The following is a 10,933-nucleotide window of genomic DNA, read 5'->3' as shown; positions in this document are numbered from 1 at the left end:
AGAAGCCCTTCCGAGTTTCCTCAAAGACAGTGTTAATGGACTGCACCATGAAACATAAGGGTAACTCTGTGAGATGAATTCACACATCACCAAGAAGTTTCCAAGAAAGCTTCTTTCTAGTTTTCACCTGTGGATATTTCCTTTGACACCATAAGGTTCATTGCGCTATGAAGTATCTAATTGCAGATTTCCAGAAAACTCTGTTAACAAACTGATCACTGAAGAGAAACGTGTAAATCTGTGAGTTGCATTCACACATTTCAACGCATTTTCTCAGAAAGCTTCTCTTTAGTTATTATGTGAGGATATTTCCTTTTTCACCATAGCCCTCAATGAGCTCCCAAATATACCTCTGCAGAATGTTCAACAACGTTGTTAGCAAACTGTTCCAAGAAGGGAAGGGTGGAACTCAGTGTGACGAAGTCACACATCAGAAAGCAATCTTTCAGAAAGCTTCCCTCTAGTTATTATGTGAGGATATATCCTTCTTCACCATGGGCCAGTATGGGCTCCCATATATCACTTTCCAGATTCCACGAAAAGAGTGTTAGCAAACTGCTTCCTGAAGTCTAAGTTATAAGTCTGTGAGATGAACTCACAGATCAGAAAGAAGTTTCTCAGAAAGCTTCTTTCACGTTTTGAACGGATGAAATTTCCTTTATCAGCGTAGGCCTCAATGCGATCCAAATAAGCCCTTCTCAGATTCCTCAAAGACAGTGTTAATGGACTGCTCCACGATACGTAAGTGTAACTCTGTGAGAAGAAATCACACATCACCAAGAAGTTTCCAAGAAAGCTTCTTTCTAGTTTTCACCTGTGGATATTTCCTTTGCCACTAAAAGGTTCATTGCTCAATGAATTATCTAATTGCAGATTTCCAGAAAACTGTTTAAGCATACTGATCACTGAAGAGAAACGTGTAACTCGGTGAGTTGCAGTCACACATGGCAACGCAGTTTCTCTTTAGTTATTATGTGAGAATATTTCCTTTTTCACCATAGCCCTCAATGAGCTCCCAAATATACCTCTGCAGAATCCACGACAACAGGGTTAGCAATCTGTTCCACAAAGGGAAGTGTGGAACTCTGTGTGACGAAGTCACACATCAGAAAGCAATCTCTCAGAAAGCTTCTCTCAAGTTGTTATGTGAGGATATTTCATTTTTCACCATGGGCTCCTATGTTCTCCCCAATATCACTTTCCAGAATCCACGAAAAGAGTGTTAGCACACTGCTTCCTGAAGTCTAAGTTATAAGTCTGTGAGATGAACTCACAGATCAGAAAGAAGTTTCTCAGAAATCTTCTTTCACGTTTTGAACTGATGAAATATCCTTTATCAACGTAGACCACAATGCGATCCAAAGAAGCCCCTCTCAGGTTCCTCAAAGACGGTGTTAATGGACTGCTCCACGATACATAAGAGTAACTTTGTGAGATGAATTCACACATCAACAAGAAGTTTCTAAGAGAGCTTCTTTCTAGTTTTCATCTGACGATATTTCCTTTGTCACAGTAAGCTTCATTGCACTAAGAGGTATCCCATGGCAGATTTCCAGAAAACTTAGTTAGCAAACTGATCACTAAAGAGAAACGTGTAACTCTGTGTGTTGCATTCACACATGGCAACGCAGTTTCTCAGAAAGATTCTCTTTAGTTATTATGTGAGTATATTTCCTTTTTCACCATAGCCCTCAATGAGCTCCCAAATATAACTTTGCAGAATTCATGACAACAGTGTTAGCAAAGTCTTCCAAGAATGGAAGGGTGGAACTCTGTCTGATGAATTCACACGTCAGAAAGCAATCTCTCAGAAAGCTTCTCTCTAGTTATTATTATTAGGATATTTCCTTTTTCACCATGGGCCCCTATGGGCTCCCGAATATCACTTTACAGAATGCACGAAAAGAGTGTTCGCAAAACTGCTTCCTGAAGTATAATTTATAAGACTGTGAGGTGAAGTCACAGATCAAAAAAAAGTTTCTCACAAATCTTCTTTCACGTTTTGAACGGATGAAATTTCCTTTATCAACGTAGGCCTCAATGCTATCCATGGAAGCCTTTCTCAGGTTCCTCAAAGACAGTGTTAATGGACTGCTCCACGAAACATAAGTGTAACTCTGGAAGATGAATTCCCACATTACGAAGAACTTTCTAAGAAACTTTCTTTCTAGTTTTCATCTGTGGAAATTTCCTCTGTCATCGTAAGGTTCACTGCGCTATGAAGTATCTAATTTCAGATTTACAGAAATATGTGTTAACAAACTGATCACTGAAGAGAAACGTGTAACTCTCTGAGTTGCATTCACACATGGCAACGCAGTTTCTCAGAAAGCTTCTCTTTATTTATTATGTGAAGATATTTCCTTTATCACCATAGTCCTCAGTGCGCTCCCAAATATACCTCTGCAGAATCCTCGATAAAGTTGTTAGCAACTGTTCCAAGAAGGGAAGGGTGGTACTCTGTGTGATGAAGTCACGCATCAGAAAGCAGTCTCTCCGAAAGTTTCTCTCTAGTTATTATGTGAGATTATTTGCTTTTTCACCATGGCCCCTATGGTCTCCCAAATATCACTTTCCAGATTCAACGAAAAAAGTGTCAGCAAACTGCTTGCTGAAGTCTAATTTATAAGTCTGTGAGATGAACTCCTAGAACAGAAAGAAGTTTCTCAGAAAGCTTCTTTCACGTTGTGAACTGAGGAAATTTCCTTTATCAGGGTAGACCTCAATGCGATCCAAAGAAGCCCTTCTCAGGTTCCTCAAAGACAGTGTTAATGGACTGCTCCAAGAAACATAAGTGTAACTCTGTGAGATGAATTCACATATCACAAAGAAGTTTCTAAGACAGCTTCTTTCTAGTTCTCATCTGAGGATATTTCCTTTGTCACCGTAATCTTCTTTGCGCTAAGTGGCATCCCATTGTAGATTTCCAGAAAACTTATTTAGCAAACTGATCACTGAAGAGAAACGTGTAACTCTGTGAGGTGCATTCACTCATGGCAATGCAGTTTCTCGAAGGCTTCGTTCCAGTTTTGATCTGAGGATATTTCCTTTTTCACCATAGCCCTCAATGGGCTCCCAAATATACCTCTGCAGAAACCACGACAACAGTGTTAGAGAACTGTTCCAAGAAGGGAAGGGTGGAACTCTGTGTGATGAAGTCACACAACAGAAAGCAATCTCTCAGAAAGATTCTATCTAGTTATTAAGTGAGGATATTTCCTTTTTCACCATGGGCCCATATGGGCTCCCAAATATCACTTTCCAGACGCCACGAAAAGAGTGTTAGCAAACTGCTTCCTGAAGTCTAAGTTATAATTCTTTGAGATGAACTCACAGATCAGAAAGAAGTTTCTCAGAAAGCTTCTCTCACGTTTTGAACGGATGAAATTTCCTTTATCAGCGTAGGCCTCAATGCGATTCAAGGAAGCCCTTCTCAGCTTACTCAAAGACAGTGTTAACGGACTGCTCCACGAAACATAAGTGTAACGCTGTGAGATGTATTCACACATCACCAAGAAGTTTCCAAGAAAACTTCTTTCTAATTTTCACCTGTGGATATTTCCTTTTTCACCATAAGGTTCATTGCGCTATTAAGTATCTAATTGCAGATTTGCAGAAAACTGTGTTAACAAACTGATCACTGAAGAGAAACGTGCAACTCTGTGAGTTGCATTCTTACATGGCAACACAGTTTCTCAGAAAGCTTCTCTTTAGTTATTATGTGAGGATATTACCTTTTTCACTGTAGCCCTCAATGACCTCCCAAACATAACTTTGCAGAATGCATGACAACAGTGTTAGCAAACTGTTCCAAGAAGGCAAGGGTGGAACTCACTGTGATGAAGTCACACATCAGAAATCAATCTCTCAGAAAGCTTCTCTCTAGTTATTATGTGAGGATATTTTTTGTCTTTCACCTTGGGCCGCTATGGGCTCCCAAATATCACTTTCCAGAATCCACGAAAAGAGTGTACACAAACTGCTTCCTGAAGTCTAAGTTATAAGTCTGTGAGATGAACTCACAGATCAGGAAGAAGTTTCTCAGAAAGCTTCTTTCACGTTTTGAAAGGATGAAATTTTCTTCATCATCGTAGGCCTCAATGCGATCCAAGGAAAACCTTCTCAGGTTCCTCAAAGACAGTGTTAATGGACGGCTCCACGAAACATAAGTGTAACTCTGGGAGATGAATTCACACATCACCGAGAATTTTCTAAGAAAGCTTCTTTCTAGTTTTCATCTTTGGATATTTCCTTTGTCACCGTAAGCTTCATTGCGCTATGAAGTATCTAACTGCAGATTTCCAGAAAACTGTGTTCACAAACTGATCACTGAAGAGAAACTTGTAACTCTGTGAGTTGCATTCACAAATGGCAATACAGTCTCTCAGAAAGCTTCTCTTTAGTTATTATGTGAGGATATTTCCTTTTTCACCATAGCCCTTAATGAGTTCCCAAATACACCTCTGCAGAATCCACGACAACAGTGTTAGCAAACTGTTCCAAGAAGCGAAGGGTGGAACTCTGTGTGATGAAGTCACACATCAGAAAGCAATGTCTCAGAAATCTTCTCTCTAGTTATTATGTGAGGATATTTCCTTTTTCACCATGGGCCCCTATGGGCTCCCCCATATCACTTTCCATATTCCACGAAAAGAGTGTTAGCAAACTGCTTCCTGAAGTCTAAGTTATAAGTCTGTGAGATGAACTCACAGATGAGAAAGAAGTTTCTCAGAGAACTTGCTTCACATTTTGAGCTGATGAAATTTCCTTTATCAGCGTAGGCCTCATTGCGATCCAAAGAAGCCCTTCTCACGTTCCACAAAGACAGTGTTAATGGACTGCTCCACGAAACATAAGTGTAACTTTTTGAGATAAATTCACACATCACCAAGAAGTTTCTAAGAAAGTTTCTTTTGGTTTTCATCTGAGGATATTTCCTTTGTTACTGGAAGCTTCATAGCGCTAAGAGGTATCCCATTGCAGATTTCCAGAAAACTTAGTTAGGAAACTGATCACTGAAGAGAAACGTGTATCTCTGTGAGTTGCATTCACTCATGACAATGCAGTTTCTCAGAAGGCTTCTTTCCAGTTTTGATCTGAGGATATTTCCTTTTTCACCATAGCCCTCAATGAGCTCCCAAATATACCGTTGCAGAATCCACGACAACAGTGTTAGCAAACTGTTCCAAGAAGGGAAGGGTGCAACTCTGTGTGATGAAGTCACACAGGAGAAAGCAATCTCTCAGAAAGCTTCTCTCTAGTTATTATGTGAGGATATTTCCTTTTTCACCATGGGAACCTATGGTCTACCAAATATCACTTTCCAGATTCCACGAAAAGAGTGTTAGGAAACTGCTTACTGAAATCTAAGTTATAAGTCTGTGAGATGAACTCACAGATCAGAAAGAAGTTTCTCAGAGAGCTTGTTTCACGCTTTGAACTGAAGAAATTTCCTTTATCAGCTTAGGCCTCAATGCGATGCAAAGAAGCCCTTCTCAGGTACCTCAAAGACAGTGTTAATGGACTGCTCCACGAAACATAAGTGTAAATTTGTGAGATGAATTCCGACATCACCAAGAAGTTTCTAAGAAAGCTTCTTCTAGTTTGCATCTGAGGATATTTCCTATATCTCTGGAGCTTCATAGCGCTAAGAGGTATCCCATTGCAGATTTCCAGAAAACTTGGTTAGCAAACTGATCACTGAAGAGAAAGGTGTAACTCTGTGAGTTGCATTCACACATGCCAATGCAGTTTCTCAGAAGGCTTCTTTCCAGCTTTGATCTGAGCATATTTCCTTTTTCACCATAGCCCTCATGAGCTCCCAAATATACCTTTGCAGAATCCACGGCAACAGTGTGAGGAAACTGTTCCAAGAAGGGAAGGGTGGAACTCTGTGTGATGAAGTCACACATCAGAAAGCAATCTCTCAGAAAGATTCTCTCTGGTTATTATGTAAGGATATTTCCTTTTTCACCATGGGCCCCTATGGGCTCCCAAATATCAGTTTTCAGATTCCACGAAAAGAGTGTTAGCAAACTGCTTCCTGAAGTCTAAGTTATGATTCTGTGAGATGAACTCACAGATCAGAAAGAAGTTTCTCAGAAAGATTCTTTCACGTTTTGAACGGATGAAATTTCCTTTATCAGCGTAGGCCTCAAAGGTATCCAAAGAAGCCCTTCTCAGTTTCCTCAAAAACAGTGTTAATGGACTGCTCCACGAAACATAAGTGTAACTTAGTGAGATGAATTCACACATCACCAAGAAGTTTCTAAGAAAGCTTCTTTCTAGTTTTCATCTGTCGATATTTCCTTTGTCACCGTAAGCTTCATTGCGATAAGAGGTATCCCATTGCAGATTTTCAGAAAACTTAGTTAGCAAACTGATGACTGAAGAGAAACGTGTAACTCTGTGAGTTGCATTCACTCATGGCAATGCAGTTTCTCAGAAGGCTTCTTTCCACTTTTGATCTGAGGAAATTTGTTTTTGCACCATAGCCCTCAATTAGCTCCCAAATATACCTCTGCGATATCCACGACAACAGTGTTAGGAAACTATTCCAAGAAGGGTAGGGTGAAACTCTGTGTTGATGAAGTCACACATCACAAAGCAATCTCTCAGAATGCTTCTCTCTAGTTATTATGTGAGGATATTTCCTTTTTCACCGTGGGCCCCTATTGGCTCCCAAATATCACTTTCCAGAATGCAGGAAAAGATTGTACACAAACTGCTTCCTGATGTCTAAGTTATAACTCTGTGAGATGATCTCACAGATCAAAAAGAAGTTTCACAGAAAGCTTCTTTCACGTTTTGAAAGGATGAAATTTCCTTTATCAGTGTAGGACTCAATGCGATCCACGAAAGCACTTCTCAGGTTCCTCAAAGACAGTGTGAATGGACTGCTCCACGAAACATAAGTGTAACTCTGTGAGATGAATTCACTCATCACCAAGAATTTTCTAAGAAAGCTTCTTTCTAGTTTTCATCTGTCGATATTTCCTTTGTCACCATAAGGTTCATTGCACTATGAAGTATCTAATTGCAGATTTCCAGAAAACTTAGTTAACAAACTGATAACTGAAGGGAAACGTGGAACTCTGTGAGTTGCCTTCACACATGGCAATGCAGTTTCTGAGAAAGCTTCTTTTTAGTTATTATGTGAGGATATACCCTTTTTCCCCATAGAACTCCATGAGCTCCCAAATATAACTTTGCAGAATCCACGACAACAGTGTTAGCAAACTGTTACAAGAAAGGAAGGGTGGAACTCTGTGATGAAGTCACAGATCAGAAAGCAATCTCTCAGAAGGCTTCACTTTAGTTATTATGTGAGGGTATTTCCTTTTTCACCTTGGGCCCCTATGGACTCCCAAATATCACTTTCCAGAATCCACGAAAAGAGTGTTCGCAAACTGCTTCCTGAAGTTTGAGTTACAAGTCTGTGAGATGAACACACAGATCAGAAAGAAGTTTCTCAGAAAGCTTCTTTCATGTTTTGAACGGATGAAATTTCCTTTATCAGCGAAGGTCTCAGTGCGATCAAAGGAAGCCCTTCTCAGTCTCCTCAAAAAGAGTGTTAATGGACTGCTCCACGAAATATAAGTGTAACTTTGTGAGATGAATTCACACATCAACAAGAAGTTTCTAAGAAAGCTTCTTTGTAGTTTTCATCTGAGGCTATTTCCTTTGTCACCATAAGCTTCATTGCGATAAGAGGTATCTCATTGCAGATTTCCAGAAAACTTTGTTAGCAAACTGATCACTGAAGAGAAACGTGTAACTCTGTGAGTTGCATTCACTCATGGCAATGCAGTATCTCGGAAGTGTTCTTTCCAGTTATGATCTGAGGATATTTCCTTTTTCACCATAGACCTCAATGAGCTCCCAAATATACCTCTGCGGAATCCATGACAACAGTGTTAGGAAACTGTTCCAAGAAGGGAAGGGTGGAATTCTGTGTGATGAAGTCACACATCAGAAAGCAATCTCTCAGAAAGCTTTTCTCTAGTTATTATGTGAGGATATTTCCTTTTTCAACATGGGCCCCTATGGGCTCCCAAATATCACTTTCCAGAATCCACGAAAAGAGTGTTTCCAAACTGCTTCCTGAAGTCTAAGTTATAAGTGTGTGAGATGAACTCACAGATCAGAAAGAAGTTTCTCAGAAAGCTTCTTTCACGTTTCGAACGGATGAAATTTCCTTTATCAGCATAGGCCTCAATGCGATCCAAGGAAGCCCTTCTCAGTTTCTTCAAAGACAGTGTTAATGGAATACTCCACGAAACATAAGTGGAAATCTGGAAGTTGAATTCACACATCACCAAGAAGTTTCTAAAAAAGCTTCTTTCCCGTTTTCATCTGTGGATATTTCCTATCTCACCGTAAGTTTCATTGCGATATGAAGTATCTAATTGCAGATTTCCTGAAAACTGTGTTAACAAACTGATCACTGAAGAGAAACGTGTAACTCCGTGAGTTGCATTCACACATGGCAACACAGTTTCTCAGAAAGCTTCTCTTTAGTTATTATGTGAGTATATTTTCTTTTTCACGTTAGCCCTCAATGAGCTCACAAATATACCTCTGAAGAATCCACGACAACAGTGTTAGCAAACTGTTCGAAGAAGGTAATGGTGGAACTCTGTGTGATGAAGTCACACATCAGAAAGCAATGTCTCAAAAGCTTCTCTCTAGTTATTATGTGAGGATATTTCCTTTTTCACCATGGGGCCCAAAGGGCTCCCAAATATCACTTCCAGATTCCACGAAAAGAGTGTTAGCAAACTGCTTCCTGAAGTCTAATTTATATGTCTGTGAGGTGAACTCACAAATCAGAAAGAAGTTTCTCAGAAAGCTTCTTTCACGTTTTGAACGGATGAAATTTCCTTTATCAGAGTAGGCCCCAATGTGATCCAAGGAAGCCCTTCTCAGGTTCCTCAAAGACAGTGTTAATGGACTGCTCCACGGAACATAAGTGTAACTCTGTGAGATGAATTCACACATCACCAAGAAGTTTCTAAGAAAGCTTCTTTCTAGTTTTCATCTGTGGATATTTCCTTTGTCACCATAAGGTTCACTGCGCTATGAAGTATCTAATTGCAGATTTCCAGAAAACTGTGTTAACAAACTGATCACTGAAGAGAAACATGTAACTCTGTGAGTTGCATTCACTCATGGCAATGCAGTTTCTCAGAAGGCTTCTTTCCAGTTTTGATCTGAGGATATTTCCTCTTTCAACAAAGCCCTGAATGTGCTCCCAAATATAACATTGCAGAATCCACGACAACAGTGTTAGCAAACTGTTCCGAGAAGGGAAGGGTGGAACTCTGTGTGATGAAGTCACACATCAGAAAGCAATCTCTCAGAAAGCGTCTCTCTTGTTATTATGTGAGATTATTTCCTGTTTCACCATTTACCCTTAAGGGCTCCCAAATATCACTTTCCAGAATCCACCAAAAGAGTGATCGCAAACTGCTTTCTGATGTCTACGTTATAAGACTGTGAGATGAACACTCAGAACAGAAAGAAGTTTCTGAGAAAGTTTCTTTCATTTTTTGAACGGATGATATTTTCTTTATCAGTGTAAGCCTCAATGCGATAGAACGAAGCCCTTCTCAGTTTCCTCAAAGACAGTGTTAATGCACTGCTCCACGAAACATAAGTGTAACTCTGGAAGAATAATTCACACCTCACCAAGAAGTTTCTACGAAATCTTCTTTCTAGTTTTCCTCTGAGGATATTTCCTTTGTCACCATAAGCTTCAATGCGTTAAGCGGTATCCCATTGCAGATTTCCAGAAAACTTAGTGAGCAAACTGATCACTGAAGAGAAACGTGTAACTCTGTGAGTTTCATTCACACATGGCAACGCATGTTCTCAGAAAGCTTCTTTTAGTTATTATGTGAGGATATGTCCTTTTTCACCATAGCCCTCAATGAGCTCCCAAATATTCCTTTGCAGAATCCACGACAACAGAGTTAGCAAACTGTTCCAAGAAGGGAAGTTCGGAACTCTGTGTAATGTACTCACACGTCAGAAAGCAATCTCTCAGAAAGCTTCTCTCTAGTTATTATGGGACGATATTTCCTCTTTTACCGTGGGCCCCTATGGGCTCCCAAATATCACTTTCCAGATTCCACGAAAAGAATGTTAGCAAACTGCTTCCTGAAGTCTAAGTTATAAGTCTGTGAGATGAACTCACAGAGCAGAAAGAAGTTTCTCAGAAATCCTCTTTCACCTTTTGAATGGATGAAATTTCCTTTATCAGCGTAGGACTCAATGCGATCCAAGAAAGCCCTTTGAAGGTTCCTCAAAGACAGTGTTAATGGACTGCTCCACGAAACATTAGTGTAAATCAGTGAGATGAAATCACACATCACCAAGAAGTTTCTCAGAAAGCTTCTTTCTAGTTGTCATCTGAGGATATTACCTTTGTCACCGTAAGCTTCATTGCTATAAGAGGTATCCCATTGCAGATTTCCAGAAAACTTAGTTAGCAAACTGATCAGAGAAGAGAAACTTGTAACTCTGTGAGTTACATTCACTCATGGCAATGCAGTTTCTCAGAAGGCTTCTTTCCAGGTTTGATCTGAGGATATTTCCTTTTTCACCATAACCCTCAAGGAGCTCCCAAATGTACCTCTGCAGAATCCACGACAACAGTGTAAGAAAACTGTTCGAAGAAGGGAAGGGTGGAACTCTGTGTGATGAAGTCACACATCAGAAAGAAATCTCTCAGAAACTTTCTCTTTAGTTATTATGTGAGGATATTTTCTTTTTCACCATGGGCCCGTACGGGATCCCAAATATGACATTCCAGATGCCACGAAAAGAGTGTTAGCAAACTGCTCCATGAAGTCTAAGTTACAAGTCAGTGAGATGAACTCAGAGATGAGAAAGAAGTTTCTCAGAAAGCTTCTTTCACGTTTTGAACGGA

Source organism: Rhinopithecus roxellana, unplaced genomic scaffold, assembly GCF_007565055.1.
Source record: "Rhinopithecus roxellana isolate Shanxi Qingling unplaced genomic scaffold, ASM756505v1 contig29, whole genome shotgun sequence".
NCBI classification, from domain to species: Eukaryota; Metazoa; Chordata; class Mammalia; order Primates; family Cercopithecidae; genus Rhinopithecus; species Rhinopithecus roxellana.
The sequence above is the reverse complement of the archived record's forward strand: the minus strand, read 5'-3'. Positions refer to the sequence as shown.